This window comes from Ursus americanus, chromosome X (genome assembly GCF_024610735.1).
Source record: "Ursus americanus isolate L20-20 chromosome X, mUrsAme1.1.p, whole genome shotgun sequence".
NCBI classification, from domain to species: Eukaryota; Metazoa; Chordata; class Mammalia; order Carnivora; family Ursidae; genus Ursus; species Ursus americanus.
The window spans coordinates 87970110-87989577 of NC_142164.1; the positions used below are offsets into that span (position 1 = coordinate 87970110).

Here is a 19468-nt window from a genome sequence, read left to right on the forward strand (position 1 = left end):
TATCTGTCTTGTAGGGGGCACTGACCCCTTGGACCAATTCTCTGTGTCGTATCAGCTCCTCGAACGTGACCACATGCTTTGTTCTTAGGGGAAGGAATTGGTGAAACCAGGATCTCAAAGCCAGCTCGATGACTGTGTTGTCCCAATTGCCTTAATTTCTGTAATTGTTCAACGATGAGTCTACCAGCCCCATCATAAACAACCACCCAGGGAAAACTCACCAAGAAAGTGAGTGCTCTGTTCAAGTCATTTCAACAGTGCAAAGAATCTCAGGCACTGTGCCCAGATGGTCTTCCGTTACTCACGTCCCTAAGCCAGTCTCTGAAAAACACCTGCACTGTTCTGTGTCTCCAGAAGGACCCCATTCTTCGAGATCGTAGAGAAACCTGTAAGAGATTGTAGAGACGGGAAGCTGCTTTTCCAGTAAACTGTGGGACATGGGCCCAGAGATACTTCTGGGTTTCCACCAAGGCCGTCCCACCAGAATGCTACAGAGAGCTAATGTTACCTTTATTCATTCAAGAGGTTAATTTATTTTCCTTAATTGTTGTCACGAGACTTCGAACCCAGCAAAGGGCCCACGAGTGAGGCTGAGGAAGAAATGAATTGAGGCCTAAAAGCTGAGCATGCGGGGTGTCTGAGGGGCTCAGTCGGTTAAGCGTCTGCCTTCAGCTCAGGTCAGGATCGCAGGGTCCTGTGATCGAGCCCCGCATCAGGCTCCCTGCTCAGCAGGGAGTCTGCTTCTCCCTCTATCCTTCCCCCTGGCTCATCTCTCTCTCTCACTCTCTCTCAGATAAAAAAATAAAATCTAACAAAAGTTTAAAAGCTGATCATGCTGGGAAATTATTTTTATTAGCATTATTTATTATTGAAGTATAGTTGACATGCTGGGAGATCCTGGATGTTCCCTTGTGCTAAGCATGTTGAAGGATGATGGGTCAACACATCCTCATGGGAGTAGATGATAGTTTGGAACTAAAACGTGGGTATGCTTTGTAGGCCAGCAAGTTTTGGGCTTAATCCAGGTTCCCATTATCTACTGCTATGTAAAAGATACCCCAAAACTTAGTGGCATAAAACAACCATGTATTTATTGTGCGCCTGGGTGGCTCTGTCGGTTAAGCGTCCAACTCTTGATTTCTGCTCAGGTCACGATCTCAGGGTTGTGTGATCGATCCCCACGTTGGGCTCCATGCTGGGCATGTAGCCTGCTGGAGAGTCTCTCTCTCTCTCTCCCTCCGCCCCTCCTGCTGCTCAAGTGCTCTCTCTCTCTCTCTCAAAATAAATAAGTAAAATCTTAAAAAAAAAAAACAAAGACCCCCAACAACCACGTATTCATTATTCCTCACAGTTCTGGGGGAGAACAGACTCAGATGTACAGTTTTTCCTTGAGGTCCTGAGTTCAGTTGCAGTCAGATGGTGGATAAGGCTGCACTTACCCGAATCTTCTTCACTCACATGTCCACGCCTGGGCTGCAGTGGCTGGAAAGCAGCCTTGGGCTTCCTTACAACGCAGTAGCAGTCTCTGAGTATGTAGACTTCTCGAAGCCAGCATCACTTCTGGTTTCCCCCAGAGTGCCTGTTCTAGGAGCCCCAGGCGGTAGCTATAAGACTTATTAGGATCTAGCCTCAGAAGTCACACAGTGTCATTCCACCGTTCTCTATTAGCGGAAAAGCAGGTCTCAGGGTCAGCCAAGATCCAAGAGCATGAGTACCAGTGCACTGGGGGCGCCATCTTTGGCAATGAGCTCTGAGAGTCTGGCATCACAGAGCCGGCATGCTCTTAGTTTTAAACAGCGGGTATTAAAACAGGTCTCATAAGTGAATGGCCAGACACACATGGTGCCTTCCATCCATACCCAGCACTCCGGATAGAGCACCCAAGCTCTCAGGTGCTGACGGAGCCATTCTGCAGGCCCAGACACTGGTGAACCCAAGTCTTCTCTACCCTCACCTTTCTTTTCTCTCACTGCCATCTGTCACCTTGCCGGGTGAAGTAATTCCACCTCAGACAATCTTTCTTCACTTCCGTCCTCTTTCACCTTGTACCCTTATCTCCCAGAGCCTCTCTCCAACTAGTACACAGTCACTTCAGTAAAATCTTTCCCCCCTTTTAATTCCACATTCAAGCCCAGACCTCCCCTCCCCCACAGGCACTGCTGACATTAAACCAGAGTGGTTTTAGTGCGATGATTGTATTAAAAAAAAAAAAAAAGGCCATCAGTTGTGAAGTAAAATTAGGGAAAAAGAACCTGTGACTTCAAGTCCGAAGCCCATTGAGAGTTCCCAAAAGTACCTATTAAAATCTTCCCCAAAGTGAACTGCTTCTTCCCTACTTTCTAGTAACTGGTTTTTTTTTAAGCACTAGTGCTTCAGATGAACAAAACATCTTATTTTCTGTTCTGAAATTGTTTTTCCTTCATGTTTTTTTTTTTTTTTTAAGATTTATTTATTTTAGAGAGAGACAGAGAGCAGGGGGAGGGGCAGAGGGAGAGGAAGAAGCAGGCTCCCTGCTGAGCAGGGAGCCCAAAGCAGGGCTCAATCCCAGGACCCAGAGATCATGACCTGAGCCAAAGGCAGATGCTTAACCAAGTGAGCCACCCAGGCGCTCCCTCTTCGTGTTTTTAAAACATTATTGCAAAATCACATTTTGTTTCCTACTAATTTTTAATGACAAGAGACAGGTATTTCAGCCATAGTATGAATTATGTAGAATTTTGAGGTCTAGCCTAGGAATCAAACAACCACTTTAAACACTGCTCTGGTTTTCGCTGGAAAAAGCATTCTAAGCTCCAGACCACAAACTTCAAAATGGCATTTTGTGGACACGTCCCATTTGTATCTGACTCCTGCTCATTTGCTTCTTTTCGTCCATGGAATTATTTCATGAACTTGGGGTTGGTTGCATTACATTAAGGTATTGAAAAGCAAAGTTGATGAGGGATTTAAGGAACATTCTGTGCTGGTTCAGGACCAAGTTGCTTGTGTCCGTGCCATGCTATTTCCATCAGTCAAAACCTTTGGCCTTACTGTAAAGCAGAGAAAGGCAAGAATTTCCGTGGAGGAACAATTTTCAGTTTAAACAGAAACTGCCAGGGCGCCTGGGGGGCTCAGTCAGTTAATCATCTGCCTTCGGCTCAGGTCATGATCTCAGAGTCCTGGGATCCAGTCCCGCATCCAGCCCCTGCTCAGCGGGGAGTCTGCTTCTCCCTCTCCCTCTGGTGGTCTCCCTGCTTGTGCTCACTCTCTCAAAATAAATAAATAAAATCTTAAAAAAAAAAAAAACAACCCAGAAACTGCCAGTTAACATTGCTGGCCAGTTTGGGGACACTACTGTGTGGGCTGGTGACCTCTGGGGTCACTTTCCACATTTATCTGCTTTCCCTCAGCTGTGCCCTTCCAGCTGCTGGTACCCAAAGGCTGAGGAGATAGTGGGAAGAGCTGTGACAGCCAACAGGGCCCCCAGCAGGAAGGAGAGACAGTAGTAGACCCAGCCTGTCAGGGACTCAGCCACATTCCTCAATAAAGCCCCAAGGGACAAGACTGAGACCCAAGACTAAAACCCGTCCGTCCCACAGCCCCCAGTACAACGTTCTTCACACATTAGGCTCCCAGGAAGCCAACTGACTGACGAAGTGACTGTCAGTGCTGCAGCCGGACAAAAATGGAGATTTGCAACAGATGTCATTTCCTTTACAAAGAGAATCACCTTGGGTTAATCCCAGAGAAATTAGAAATAGGATTTCAGTTACAACTTTCTAGAATCCCTAACATGTCCATTATGTAAAACCAGAAATGCCTTTATGCAGATGTTTGTTAATTACAAATGGCTTTCATTCAGACATGCTCATTTCTCCTCAAATTACCCAGAAAATTGGGACATGCTGGTGCCGGGGGGGTGGGGGGAGGTGTGGACTTTGGGATGAGCTACAATTCTTAAATGTTCACAGGACATTGAAAATTTTGACTTAAGCTGGGGATGAGAGGGAATCTTTGGAAAGAGCCACCAAATATTTTACCCTGCTGTCGTTCAGTTGCATGGACTCTCATTACTACCCGGAAATTAAGCTGTCACCGTGTGTCAGGTCTCCTGAACAGGCGAAAAGCAGAGTCATCTTCTGTTGAATAGCACCTGTCAGAGGGTTGCCAAAATCTGGAGAAAATTTTCAGGGAGTGTTAACTGTGCAACCCACAGCTAGAGCACAGACCAGTTTCCACATGAGACTCGGGAAAGCCGGAGATGCAATATTCCATCTAGCAAATTGCAAATATCCCCCTCCCGGTCTCCCCAAAAGATAACACCCAATGAGTATTGATCACTAAAGGATGCAAGGATAAAAAACAAAAAACAAAACAACAACAACAACAACAACAACAACAACACACACACACAAGAGGATGCAAGGGAATAAGTGTTCTCACAAGCTACTGCAGAAGAATAAATTGCCACCAACCTTTATGGAGAATAATTTGTCAATATCAAAATCCTTAAATAAAAGTGTTTATACCCTTTAATTAAAAAATTTCACTTCTAAGGGGCGCCTGGCTGGCTCAGTCGAAAGAACCTGTGACTCTTGATCTCGGGGTTATGAGTTTGAGCCCCACATTGGGTGTAGAGATGACTTAAATAAACTTTAAAAAAGTCCACTTCTACAGAGAAAGACAATTATTGTATGATCTCACTCATATGTGGAATTTAAGAAACAAAACAGAGGAGCATAGGGGAAGGGAGAGAAAGATAAAACAAGACAAAATCAGAGAGGGAGACAAACCATAAGAGACTCTTAAGCATAGGAAACAATCTGAGGGTTGCTGGAGGGAAGGTGGGTGAGGGGGATGGGGTAACTGGGTGATGGACATTAAGGAGGGCACGTGATGTGATGAGCACTGGGTGTTATATAAGACTGATGAGTCACTAACTTTACCTCTGATACTAATAATACACTATATTTAAGGGGTGCCTGGGTGGCACAGTGGTTAAGCATCTGCCTTCGGTTCAGGGCGTGATCCCGGCGTTCTGGGATCGAACCCCACATCAGGCTCTTCCGCTGGGAGCCTGCTTCTTCCTCTCCCACTCCCCCTGCTTGTGTTCCCTCTCTTGCTGCCTCTCTGTCAAATAAATAAATAAAATCTTTTAAAAAAACCCACAACACTATATTTAATTAGTTGAAGTTAAATTTTAAAAAAATAAATGAGGAAAAAATTCCACTTCTAGAATTGTATCGAAAGAAAACAAAGAAATTTTTGAACATATGTAACAGGGTGTTTATCACAACATTATTTATAGCAACCACAAAACCCTGCAAAACCCAGAAAGCAATGTAAACTAAACAAGGCACCCGAGCGAGTGACTATTATGACATCATTTAAGTCCTTAAAGTTCTAGAAGGATATTTAATAAGTTGGGAAAATGTCCATGATATCTGAAGTAGAAAGAAGCAGGTCACAAAGGAGCCTCTTGCCTAGATTTAGAGGGATGGTATGTGCTTATGTTTGCACAGAGAAAGGGCTGGACGGGTGCACACCCAAATGCCAACATGGTTATCTCTGGATGCTGGACTCAAGGGTGATTTTACAGTCTTCTTTGTGGTCTTCTTATTTTCCAATTTTATGATGAATATGGGTTACTATTATAATCCAGAAAAACCATACTCTAACAAAATGGTGGTTCTCTAAGGCCCCTTTGTTCTCCTTTTCTGAACCTCATATGTGCCACAAATCCCTTTGGGAATCTGCTGAAAATTGTGAACCCTCTCCCCAGAACTACAAATACCCATCATCAGATCTTACAAGAATTTGTGGGGATTCGCCGCCTAAAGGTTCATAGGGTCCAGAGTTAAGAACTGCCCATCCATGGGGCGCCTGGCCGGAAGAGCATGCAACTCTTGATCTGGAGGGCAGGAGTTCAAGCCCCACATTGGGCACAGAGAATAGTTAAAATAAATAAATAAATAAATTAATTAATTAATTAAAATAAATAAATAAATAAATAAATAAATAAATAAATGGTCCATCCACAGTCTGGGCGACTTCCACCCCATGGATTCGGTCGCTATCGCTCCAGTGGCGCCAGGGTCCCCTTGGCCACTCCAAGAAGAGGCTGGGCCTGCCCATGAGCCTCTGCAGATCCATGGACCCATGCAGGTAGTTTGAGAGTGCCCCAAGGTTAGTGTCTCAGGATGACATCTACTGAGGAGTGTAGGTGGAGAAGATCTCAGTGTTCCAGAATCCTGCCCTCAAAGCTGGGTACTGAGAGTGAAGCGTGCAGGCCACTGTGCAGCCTCCTAAAGAGCCGTGGCCACTCGATGTCCCCAGGGCACTGAGGAGTACGACGCACATGACTTTTATTTGGACGCAGCTGCCATGACCCTGAGACTTGGCAAGTGAATAGCAGGCAGTCATCGCTGAGCACCTGACTCAATATGAAAATAAAATGAGGAGAGCAGAGAGTAGTCACTGGGAAGGACTGGAAAACCACAGTCACCAGGTTACTGTTACTGTCAGAGACTGGAAGCCAGGCGCTTGGTGGCAGAATTAAAGAGGGACCCAGAGCTTCAAACCACGGTCCCACTGGACCCTAGGCGTTGACCTGGGAGGAAGGCCTTGGGCATGGGCCTCATGTGTGAGCACGGACTAAAGCTGAGCAAGGCTGTTAAGGCCAGTTGGTGAAGACTTGTACCTCTTGCTCATGAATCAAGAGCTTGCTGATCAAGGGGTGTCTGGCTGGCTTAGTCGGTGGAGCATGTGACTCTTGATCTCAGGGTTATAAGTTCGAGCCCCACATTGGGTGTAGAGATTAAAAATAAAATTTTTACAGGGCGCCTGGGTGGCTCAGTCAGTTAAACATCTGACTCTTGATTTTGGCTCACGTCACAATCTCAGGGTCGTGAGTTCGAGCCCTGCATGGGGCTCTGTGCTGGGCGTGGAGCCTGCTTAAGATTCTGTCTGTCTTGCTCTGCCCCTCCCCGCTCATGTGCACATGCGTGTGTGCTCTCTACTTAAAAAAAAAAAAGGCCTGATGATCATATGGCCAACAAAAAGGCCATAAGAGTTTCTAACCCAGAAAAGGGATAAGATCTGACTTGACTTAGAGAAAGCGAACTGGAGATGGGAGGGAGGTCAGAGGAGGCAGTGGGGACCAAGAGACGTTCAAGCCTTAGAACACAGAGGGTCTGCAGAGGCTCGGGGGGGGGGGGATAGGCAGGTCGGAAAGGCAGGGGAGGAGAAGTCAGAGGCCTTAGGAAAGTCTCTGAGGTGACTTGCCCAGGGCACTGTTTGGATGACTCCATCCACCAAGACCACAAATACATGAGACAGCCAGTGGGAGGACATAACGAGCTGCTGCAGGCATCCAAGTGGAAATGTCCAGAAGGCATTAGGAAATGGGAATGGGGAGTTAACTGCTGAAGTAGCCAGATGACGTGGCTGCTGAAACGAACACACCAGGGCTGCCTTTCTAGCTGCATTGTTGTCACTAGCGGGGGGCAGGGAATGGGCATAGTTTCAGACTGATGTTAGGAAGCCAGCTCAGAACAGGACCTGGGGATGGGGGGGCAGTGGGGGGGGGAACGCAACTAGAATGGTAGGAGAACTGCAAATTGTGCTGCAGACCCGAAAGAAAGCAACTAGATGCCATTGTTTTCCAGGAAAGGAATTCTGGGTTGAATGTTTGGTGTGTAACAGGTTATGAAAATGGAAGCTTCTATGAACTCTCGGGGTGAGGTGCCAAATTGGCATATACATACACAGATTTACGAAGGAAATGGTCCTCAGACCTGTTCAGCTGTCTGGGGGTCAAGGATAGGAAAGGTCTGAGAGTGGGAAGGGGAAAATAGTTGAAGAGATTTGAGACAGAGTTGGGTAGGAGTTGCTGTGTCTAAGACCCCATCTACCCCCAAAAATGACAGGTTATGTGGGGAAGGAGATATGTGGGGGGAGGTGATGCCTTTTAACCCAAAGCTGAATGAGGGGTCCATGTGAGCCTGTCTCCTCACCACCCCTCAAAAGCAGAGCCTGAGAAAGGGGCTTCCTTGTAGAGTTTATATTGTGGAGTGGTCCCAGGGAATTGGGGGCAGGGGCAGGGGCAGGAAAGAGTGAACTGGGGGAGGAGGGACCACCAGTGCGAGCTCCTCAGTGCTGAAGGTAACTGGGCCCTGATATCTCCGGGGACTTTCTGAGGAGACACATAAAAGTTGCCCCAGAATTGTCTGCCTGAGGGAGATGGAAGACTGAATTTATGCACAGGCTCCAAGTTCTGAATCGGTCAAGGGTTGACCCCAGGGTGTTTGCACGCATGTCGGAATGCCACAGTGGCTTCGCCCAGCCCCTACTCCCCACCCAGCCACAAAGAAGCCCAGGGCCAGAGTGAGTGGTGTCAGGTCCACACTCCAGAATGCTAAGGTAGGCTCTGGACTGGGGTCTGCTCCCAGCCAAGACTTTTTTTTTTTTTTTTTTTTGAGATTTATTTATTTATTTTTAGAGAGAGAACATGAGCAGGGGGAGGAGCAAAGTCTGACGTGGGGCTCGATCCCGCGACCCCTGAGATCATGACCTGAGCCAAAATCAAGAGTCCGATGCTTCACGGACTGAACCACCCAGGTGCCCCTCCCACCCAAGACTTCTGAAGGGCAAATGATGGCAAGCTCACTGCCATGGTGGCCAAGAGAAAGAGCACTGTCCCGCTGCATCGGCCTACCCTTCCAGAGCCTGTTGGGAGAAAGGTTGTCTGGGTGTTTTCTTGGCCCTAACGGAGACAACCTCCTTGGGGTTGTCTTAGAGACTGCCCAAGAGGACTTCTGGGGGGGGGGTGGGGGGCGGGAGGTGAGAACACACAGAGAAACTGGAGGCTGGTGCCCAGTGCCCATGGCTGAGGGAGGCCCTGTATCTACAACCTCAGGAGAGGATGACAGTAGTGAGAGTCTTTGAAGAGCCCATGAAAACTCTCAGGAGAGAAAGAATCAGCCTTAGACATACTCCAGACTCAGAGAGAGCAACAGGTCGAGAGAGACACCACTCAGAGAGAGCAACAGGTCGAGAGAGACACCACTCCTCCCTCCACTCAACCTCACCTCTGAGAAGCTAGAGGTGGGGGAAGGGAGGGGAAGTGTAAGGTGGAGAAATAAGACAGGAAGCCAGCCACACCTACTTACTGCTAGAGAATTCCAACCAGAAGCAGGCTTGAGCCAGGGGAGATGAGGAGGTATGATTATCTTGGACTGGATATTCTAATTATGGAAGACATGCCGTACTTGTGACTTGGAGGGACTAAAGGCTGTACATTGCCACAGACTGTGCTGAAAGATCATGGCGCCCACTGGAGTATTTATCCAGTAATGGGGTTTATTTATCGAGTGTATTCGTCAGGGTTCTCCAGAGAAACAGAACCAATTGGGTGTGTGTATATAAAGAGATTCATTACAAAGAATTGGCTCATGCAATTATAGAGGCTGATAAGTCCCAAGGTTTGCAGTCGGCAAGCTGGAGACCCAGAGAGCAGGTGGTGTAGTTCCTATCTGAGTGACAGCAGTCCTGACACCCAGGAAGAGCCGAGGTTTTAGTTACAGTTCAAAGACAGGAAAAAAAAACAACATCCCAGTTTTAAGAGTTCCCTCTTCCTCAGCCTTTTTGTTCTACTCAGGCCTTCAGCTGATTGGGTGAGGCCCACCCACACTGGGGTGGGCAATCTCCTTTCCTCAGTCTACCAATTTAAGTGTTAATCTCATCCAAAACCATTCACAGACACGTCCAGAATAATGTTTGACCAGATATCTGGACACCCTTAGTACTTATCACCCAGATTTAAAATTATCTATTCATGGCCAATCTGTCTCCTCTATTCCTTTACCCACCTTCCCACCCCTAGAATGCTTTGAAACAAATCTCAGACAGAATATCATCTCATCTGCAGATTTTTCAAAATGTCTCTCTAAAAGTTAGACTTTTTTTTTAAGATTTAATTTTTTTTAAGTAATCTCTACACTCAACATGGGGCTCAAACTCACAACCCTGAGATCAAGAGTCACATGCTCCACTGACTAAGCCAGCCAGGTGCCCCTAAGAGTTAAGGACTTTTATAAAAGAACAGAACTACAATACCATTAACACCCCCCATAACAGTAGTTAGTTCATACCATCAACCATTTACTCAGTGTTCACATTTCCCCAACTGTTTTTTTTTTTTTTAAGATTTTATTTATTCGACAGAGATGGAGACAGCCAGCGAGAGAGGGAACACAAGCAGGGGGAGTGGGAGAGGAAGAAGCAGTCTCCTAGCGGAAGAGCCTGATGTGGGGCTCGATCCCAGATTGCCGGGATCACGCCCTGAGCCAAAGGCAGACGCTCAACCGCTGTGCCACCCAGGCGCCCCTCCCCAACTGGTTTTATACAAAATCCGTAGTTTGTCTGAATTAAGATGAAAATAAGTCCTATTGATGGCATATTTCTTAAGTCTGTTAGTCTCTACATTTACCCTCCATTCCATTTTTTTCTTGTAATTTGTTGTTGTTGTTGTTGAAGAAATTGGATAATTTGCCCATAAGAATTTCCCATAGTCTGTGGGGCACCTAGGTGGCTCAGTCGGTTAGGCGTCTGCCTTTGGCTTGTGTCATGAGCCTGGAGTCCCAGGATCAAGCCCCACGTCGGGCTCCCTGCTCAGCGGGGAGTCTGCTTCTCCCTCTGCCCCTCCCCCTGTTCATGCTCTCTCTCTCTCTTACTCTCTCTCAAATAAACAAAAATCTTTTTAAAAAATTTCCCATAGTCTGAAGGTTGTTTAGTGCATCCTCTTGGTGTGATTTGATATATTCCTTCGCCCTCTGTATTCCCTATAAACTGGTAGTTAGAGCTAGGCCAGTGCTGTCAGTAGAACTTTCTGTAATGATGGAAATGTTTTATATCTGTACTGTCCAGTATGGCAGCCACTAGCCACATGTGAGTACTGAGCACTTGAGATGTGGCTAGTGTGACTGAGGAATTGGATTTTTAATCTTATGTAATTTTGATTCATTTAAATATAAATAGCCACATAAGACTGTGACTACTGTATTTAGACAATGCAGATCTAGAGGCTTGATCAGATTCGGTTTTGGGTTTTTGGTTTTTTTTAAGATTTTATTTATTGGGGCACCTGGGTGGCTCAGTCGTTAAGTGTCTGCCTTCGGCTCAGGGCATGATCCCGGCGTTGTGGGATCGAGCCCCACGTCGGGCTCCTCTGCTATGAGCCTGCTTCTTCCTCTCCCACTCCCCCTGCTTGTGTTCCCTCTCTCGCTGGCTGTCTCTCTGTCTGTCGAATAAATAAATAAAATCTTAAAAAAAAAAAAGATGTTATTTATTTATCTGACAGAGAGAAAGCACAAGCAGGGGGAGCAGGTTCCCGCTGAGCAGAGAGCCTGAAGTGGGGCTTGATCCCAGGACCCTGGGATCATGACCTGAGCTGAAGGCAGATGCTCAACAGACTGAGCCACCCAGGAGCCCCTGATTCAGTTTTGTTTTGTTTTGAAAATGACTTCAGGGGCACCTGACTGGCTCAGTTGGAAGAGTTTGTGACTCTTGATCTCAGAGTCATGAGTTCAAGCTCCATGTTGGGTGTAGAGATTACTTAAACAGACAAACAAACATACTTTTAAAAAGTTAAAAAGAAAGGAAGAAAACTACTTCAGGTGGTAGCATGTACTTCCATCATCCACCACTGTATTTAGTCCAAATTTGTTTCTTCTTGTCTGCAGCCAGGCAGCCCCAGAGGTACCTATACCTCTTCTGCATTTCCCAACAAGCCACAGGGTGGCACTGTGGGCCTGATCTCCTCTAAGGAGCCCACCAGCACCATGGACATAATTGCTCAGCCAGGGCCCAGCTATGCGGCAGTTTTTCCCTTCCTGTTTTGTTTGGCTCTACCATGTTCCTTTCATGAAGCTTATAAAATGATAAACTCTTCATCTCACAGGTGAAGAAAGTAGCACAGGGAGAGGAACAGGCTGCTTCTCAAAGCTATGCTCCCCCTCTCAGTGGAGAGCCCTGCCTGAGAGTCCCTTTAGAAGTGGGCAGGGAGGGAGGTGAAAGGTTATACAGCTGGTTAGTGGCAGAACAGAGAAGGAACTTAACTGTCCCTTGATGACCACACTCTCTTCTTCTATCAACACTGAATTCCATAATAGATTTGCTGATGTTGAACCATCCTTGCATGCCTGCAATAACTCTGCTTGGCCAAAATGTTTTAGTGTCTTATACACTGCTCCATTCAACTTGCTAACGTTTTATTCAAAATTTTGGAATTTGTGCTTATAAAAGAGTTTAGTCAATTGCCTCCTTATCTTGTTATTGTACTTATCTGGTTTGGATATCAAGATTCTAATAGCCCCATAAAATGAGCTGGGCAGTTTCCCCTTCTATTTTATGTAACAGTTTATATAAGGATTTCCTATTTTCTGAAGATGGGCTAAAACACATCCATGAAAAGTATCTAAAGCCAGTGGTCACCCCCCTTCCTCCTTCTCTTTCTTTCTTTTATGGAGGATAGAGTGGGCCCTGGGAGAGAATGTTTGCTTTCTATCTTTTTAAGAGGTTATTGATTTATTCTGACATTCCATTTCTTTTTGAATTGATTTTTTTAGTTTACATCTACAAGATTGTCTCTTTCACTTAATTTTCCAAATTTATTGGCATGAACTTGTTTGTAGTGATCGCCTATGATTTTCAAATCTCTTCCAGTACCTCTCCCCCCACCCTGCTTGATCCTGTCCAAGTCCTGTGCTGTAAGGCCCGCATAATGACTTTGTAGTCCTGATTCTGAATGCCAACCCCAAATGTGCAATCTATTGTCCATAGATTGATGAGATGGCAAGTGTTAACCAGATGTGGAGAGAAAACCACAGTTCTTATGGCTTACAAAGGACATTTACTTTAGTTTTCTCCCCCCATGGGAAACACAGATTTGCATAAAATATGTCTTGGTTTTGCTACCGCCATGCTTATGGAAGCCCCTCTAACACTGAGTCTAACCTGTTTGCCATCCTCTCAGGATCCCCCATAAATCAATGTGCCCAGTATTGAACTTAGAGTATGGAGAATACAGAGACAATAACCACAGCTTCAAGGAGTGCCTACCACTAGTCGGGAAGTCATAATACACAAAAAAACAAGAAAATTATGTGCTGGCCTATAAAGTGCTGCTGTGGAAAAAACAGCAGAAACCCCTGGACAAGGGGAGAGTTAGACTAGTTGGAGAAGGCCAAGAAGGGATTGGTGAAGCAGAGGAGCATAGAAAGAGTTTTAGGCAATAGAAACTGCTAGAAGAAAGGCAAAATCAGTGAGACAAAGGCACAGAGGCAAAAAGCACTAAATGGTACAGAATATTAGAGGGGCTTGGCCCAGGAGGGCATCTGATTATAGATTATGGACATGGAGGGGCGCCTGGGTGGCTTAGTCAGTTAAGCATCTGCCTTCGTCTCAGGTCGTGATCCCAGGGTCCTGGCATTGAGTCCCCATGTTGAGTTCCCTGCTCAGCGGGGAATCTGCTTCTCCCTCTCCCTCTGCCACTCCCCCTGCTTGTGTTCTCTCTCTCTCTCAAATAAAATCTTAAATATATATATATTTAAAAAAGAAATATATATTAAATATACAAAAATATATAAATATATATCAAATATATTTATATATTTATAAATATTTATAAATATATATCATATAGTTATAAAATGAATAATTATAAATTTATACGATATATATTTAATGTATATTAAATGTGTATTTAATATTTATATTTATAAATTTATATATTTAATATTAATATTTCTTTTTTAACTTTTATTTATCTTTTTTAAGTAATCTCTACCCCCAAGGTGGGGCTTGAACTCAGGACCCTGACATCAAAAGTCACATGTTCCAATGACTGAGTAAGCCAGGCACCCTATTCTTGTGAAAACAACCCAAATGCCCATCGATGAATGAATACAGATAAAATATGGTCTAGCCATATAATGGAATATCATTAAGCCTTGAAAAGGAATGAAATTCTGACGCATGCTACAACATGGATGAAATTTAAAAACATGGGGCACCTCGGTGGCTCAGTTGGTTGGGCGGCTCCTTTGGCTCAGGTTGTGATCCGGGGATCCTGGGATTGAGCCCCGTATGGGGCTCCCTGCTCCCTGGGAAAGTCTGCTTCTCCCTCTGCCTCTGCCCCTCCCCCTGTTTGTGCTCTTTTAGTCTCTCTTTCTTGCTCACTCTCTCAAATAAATAAAGTCTTAAAAAAAATTGAAAATATTGGGGCGCCTGGGTGGCACAGTGGTTAGGCGTCTGCCTTCGGCTCAGGGCGTGATCCCAGTGTTGTGGGATCGAGCCCCACATCAGGCTCCTCCGCTGTGAGCCTGTTTCTTCCTCTCCCACTCCCCTTGCTTGTGTTCCCTCTCTCGCTGGCTGTCTCTATCTCTGTCAAATAAATAAATAAAATCTTTAAAAAAAATTGAAAATATTATGCTAAGTGAAATAATCAGACATAAAAGGACAAATATGGGGTGCCCGGCTGGCTCAGTCGGAGGAGCTTGCCACTCTTGAGCTCGGCGTCTTGAGTTCAAGCCCCACATTGGCAGAGAGAGAACTTAAATAAAAAATTTTTTAAAAAAGGACAAATATTGTGTGATTCTACTTAGATGAAGTCCCTGCAGTAGCCAATTCACAGAGACACAAAGTCTGGGGGCTAAGGGCTGGGGGAAGGGGAAATGGGAAGTTTAGTGTTTAATGGGGACAGAGTTTCAGTTTGGGAAGATAAGAAAGTTCTGGAGATAGGTGGCGGTGATGGTTCCACAGCAATGTGAATGTGCTTAATGCCACTGAACTGTATGCTTAAAATGGCCAGAATGGGGGGCACCTGGGTGGCTCAGTCAGTTAAGGGTCTGCCTTTGGCTCAGGTCTTGCTTAGCAGGGAGTCTGCTTGTCCCTCTCCCGCTGCTCCTTCCCCTACTCGTGCTCTCTCTCAAATAAATAAATAAAATCTTAAAAAATGTTTTTAATTAAAAAATGGTTAAAATGGTAAATTAAAAATTTTAAATTGGATACAATTAAATTTTTAAATTTTTACATTGTATACACTGTTATAAAAATGATATGTATATTTTAGCACACTAAAAACTAAAATATAAAAAATAAAATTAATGCCTTCTCATATGTCAGAACACACGCATCTATCCTGAGGAATATAAACCAGAGCGAGCACGGGTTATTTCTGGAAGGTGGAAGCACAAAGAATTATACATTTCCACCTTGTTTGTCTTCCAAAGAGCATGTAATTTTGTCATCACAAGATAATTAAAGATGAAAAAACTCCAACAGAGCAGGATGTAGGGTAATGGATTACCACGAAAAGGGCCTGTGCTCCGGCTGGAGTCACCTCAGGGGAAGGCTTCCTTCCTGGGAGGAGGGAGGAGGTCGGCTTACCCTGAAATCCCTGGAGATGACCAAGAGGCCGGAGCAGACAGAAGGTTAGGGCTCCTGAGGTACTCGCCAGGCTTCTCCCTGAACAGAGAGGACTCGGAGGCTGGCAGTCCGCAGGGTGAAGGATCCCCCCCAACCTGGACCTTGGCCGGGGTGGGGGACTGGGGTGGCCTAGGGCACCGCGGCTGAGAAACACAGGAGCAGAGGCCTTGAGAACAGCACCTGCCGCGGGTGGGGGGGTGGGGGTCAGAGGCCAGGCCTCAGGGGCTGCACGGCGGCCTCCCCGCCCAGCAGACAGGCTGGTCTACACCTTCTGCAAGGCCCCTGTGCCTGGCAGGAGCTGCGGGCGCGGTCCAGGAGGCTGGGAGGGAGCTGGCATCTGAGATTCTTCCCCCTCCGCTTTGACCCCAGGTTGCTAGGGTAAAATCCATAAACACACCAACGGGCTTCATTACTGATTAATGAGCTCCAGCTTTATGTCTGACAAGACTTGGCCTCGAACCAGGTGGCTGGCTTCCTGCCTTTCCCAACAGCAGGTTCAAAGCCGCCTGCTTCTCCCCCGGCCCCAGGCTCCCACAGCACAGTCGGCAGGAAGATAACAAACACGGCCTCCTCCCCCGCCTTCTCTTCCACCGAGGCCTGGTGAACTCTGCTCACTCGCGTGCTCACTCCACCTGCCTGGTCCTTCCTGATTCAGAGGCCGGCTGGGGTGGCTGTGCCCCTTGCCAAGCCTGACCCGGCACCTGCGCCCTTGAACACATCCTCATCAGCCATCTCTGGGGCATTTCGCAATTTCCCTCCTTTTTTTTTTTTTTTTTAAGATTTTATTTATTTATTTGGGAGAGAGAGAGAGAGAACACCAGCAGGGGAGCGGCAGGCAGAGGGAGACGGAGAAGCAGACTCCCCACTGAGCAAGGAGCCCGTTGTGGGGCTCAATCCCAGGACGCTGGGATCATGACCTGAGCCGAAGGCAGAGTTTAAACTCACAACTCCTGAGATCAAGTGTCACCTGATTTACTAAGCCAGCCAGGCCCCGCTCTGTGTTCTTTTTTAAATTTTTTAAAGATTTATTTATTTATTTTAGAGAGAGAGCAAGAGTGCACCTGTGTGCAGGCACGGGAGCCGGGGGGGTGGGCAGAGGGAGAGGGAGAGCATCCCCAGCCGACTCCCAGCTGAGCGGGGAGCCCTACATGGGGCTGGATCCCTCTACCCATGAGGTCACGACCTGAGCCAAAATCACTAGTCGGACACTTAACCGACTGAGCCACCCAGGTGCCCCTGTGTTCTTGTTTAAAAACTAGTTTTTATTAAAGTAGATGCTGCATACAGTCCAATGACCCAGTTTTAAGTGCACCATTCTGATGAGTTTTGACAAATGTGTGCACATGTGTAACCACTATCCCAGTCAAGGTATGGAAGATTTTATTACCTAAAAAAGTTCAGTCGTGTCCCTTCCCAGTCTGCTCCCACTATCCCCATCCCCAGGCGACCACTGATCTGCTTGCTGTCCCTCAAGAATAGATTTGTTTTTCTATAGTTCCGTATAAGCGGAATCCTACAGTATGGACCCTTTGGTGTCTTGCTTTTTTTTGCTCAGCCTGCATTTTGAGATTATCCATGATGTTGTGTGCTGAATAGTTCATTCCTTTTTATTGATGACTAGTATTCCATTGCATGGATATACCACAATTCTTTTATCCATTCACCTGTCAATGGGTATTTGTGCTATTTCCACTTTTTTAAAGCTATTATGAGGGGCGCCTGGGTGGCTCAGTTGTTAAGCATCTGCCTTCGGCTCAGGTCATGATCCCAGGTCCTGGGATCCAGCCCTGCAGGGGCTCCACGGGGCTCCCTGCTCAGCAGGAAGCCTGCTTCTTCCTCTCCCCCTGCCCCTGCTTGTGTTCCCTCTCTCGCTGTCTCTCTCTCTCTGTCAAATAAATAAATAAAATCTTTAAAAAAAAAAAAGCTATTATGAATAAAGCTGCTGTGAACATTTGTTGTTGTTTTTTTTTAAGATTTATTTATTTATTTGTCAGAGAGAGAGAGCACAAGCAGAGGGAGCGGCAGGCAGAGGGAGAAGCAGGCTCCCCACTGAGCAGGGAGCCGGATATGGGGCTTCATCCCAGGACCCAGGGATCATGACCTGATTCGAATTTGTCCGACTGAGCCACTCAGGCGCCCCATGCTGTGAACATTTGTATACGAGTCTTTGTGTGGACTCATTTCTCATTTACCCATTTCTCTTGGGTAAATAAGAGCACAATAGCTGAGTGATATGGTAAGTCTATGTTTAAACTGCTAAGGAAGTGCCAGACCATTTTCCAGAGTTGCTATAACATTTGACATTACCGACCTTGGTGTCCGAGAGCTCCAGTGGCTCCACACGCCTGTTAGCACTTGATATGGTCAGTCTTTTTCATTTTAGCCATTCTAATTAGTGTGTAGTAGCATTCTGTTTTCCTTTAGCTTGTTATCATGAAATATTTTTAGTACATGAAATACGAAGAGAAAACAATAAAATAAATACCCGTATACCTAGCACCTAGCTTTGTCAGATGTTAATATTTTGCCATAATTGCTTCAGATCAAATTTATTTTCATGCTAAGAATCTGTTGAGAATTCCACATGCTACACAATCATATTTCTACATCTTAAGTTCAAGGGAAGAATTTAGTTTTGACCTTAGAAATGATCTCATTAGGGGGCACCTGGCTGGCCCCGTTGGTGGAGTGTGTGACTCTTGATCTTGGGGTGGTGACTTCGAGCCCCACATTGGGTGTAGAGATTACTTAAAAATAAAATCTTTAAAAAAAAAAAAAGAAAGCCAAATATTGACAATTTAATAAATTTCAGTGATTTTTAGTGACTATCAACATCAATATTTCAGTTTTAAATAATTGCTTAATCTTAGTTAATATTTTTCCAAGTGAGCATATTCTTTAAAATCAGAAAATTTAGGGGGCGCCTGGGTAGCTCAGTAGGTTAAGTGTCCAGCACTTGATTTCAGCTCTGGTCATGATCTCAGGGTCACGAGATCGAGTCCCGTGTCCAGCTCAGCACAGAGCATGGAGTCTGCTTGAGATTCTTTCTCTCCCTCTCCCTCTGTTCCTCCCCCGACTTGTGCACTCTCTCTCTCTCTCTCAAATAGATAAGGAAATAAAATCTTTAAGATCAGAATATTTAGCATAAAGTATGAGGTAGTAAAGCATTTTCTTCTTTTTTTTTTTTAAGATTTTATTTATTTATTTGACAGAGAGAAAGACACAAGAGAGGGAACACAAGCAGGGGGAGTGGGAGAGGAAGAAGCAGGCTTCCCACTGAACAGGGAGCCCAATGCGGGGCTCGATCCCAGGACGCTGGGATCATGACCTGAGCCAAAGGCAGACGCATAACGACTGAGCCACCCAGGCGTCCCCATTTTCTTCTTTTTATAAGATTTTATTTCTCTATTTGAGAGAGAGAGAGAAGGAGCAAGGGGAGGGGCAGAGTGAGAGAGAGAGAAGCGGACTCCCCACCGGGCAGGGAGCCCAACCTGGGGCTCCATCCTGGGACTCCAGCAACATGACTTGAGCTGAAGGCAGACGCTTCACTGACTGAGCCACCCAGGCGCCCCCATTTCTTCTTTTTAAACAGCTTTATTTAGATGTAATTTACATACCATACAATTCATCCATTTAAAGTATATAATTCAATGTTTTCTAGTATATTCACAAATAAGTGCAACCATCACCACTTTGGGGTCTTTTAATTCTCATGAATTTGTTAAAAATTGGACACTTTTTTTTAAAGTTTTTGTTTTTGTTTTTGTTTTTTTAATTTGAGAGAGTGAGAGAGAGAGAGATCACGAGCAGGAAGGGAGGGTAGAGGGAGAAGCAGACTCCCCACTGAGCAGGGAGCCCCATACAAGACTTGATCCCAGGACCCCGGGATCATGACCTGAGCTGAAGGCAGACGCTTCACCCACTGAGCCACCCAGGCGCCCTGGACACTTTAAATAATGTAATGTGACAGTTCTGGAAATAGGAGTCTTCTTCAATCCAGGGT

The 19468-nt window shown here is 45.7% G+C and overlaps 1 long non-coding RNA gene across 4 annotated transcripts in view; it reads right to left on the reverse strand.

Annotated features, from left to right (window-relative positions):
• Positions 1-15639, reverse strand: part of LOC123796562 (uncharacterized) — a 29887-nt gene extending 14248 nt beyond the window's left edge. For 3 of the 4 annotated variants that reach the window (XR_006780777.2, XR_015723456.1, XR_015723455.1), the window contains exons 1-2: positions 15427-15639; positions 222-386 (exon numbers count right to left, since the gene is read on the reverse strand). This is a non-coding gene — a long non-coding RNA (uncharacterized LOC123796562). Of the gene's footprint in view, positions 1-221; positions 387-508; positions 5992-15426 lie in introns of those variants that run through there. The other variant, XR_006780778.2, reaches the window with a different exon arrangement.
• Positions 15640-19468: the final 3829 nt, after the last annotated feature.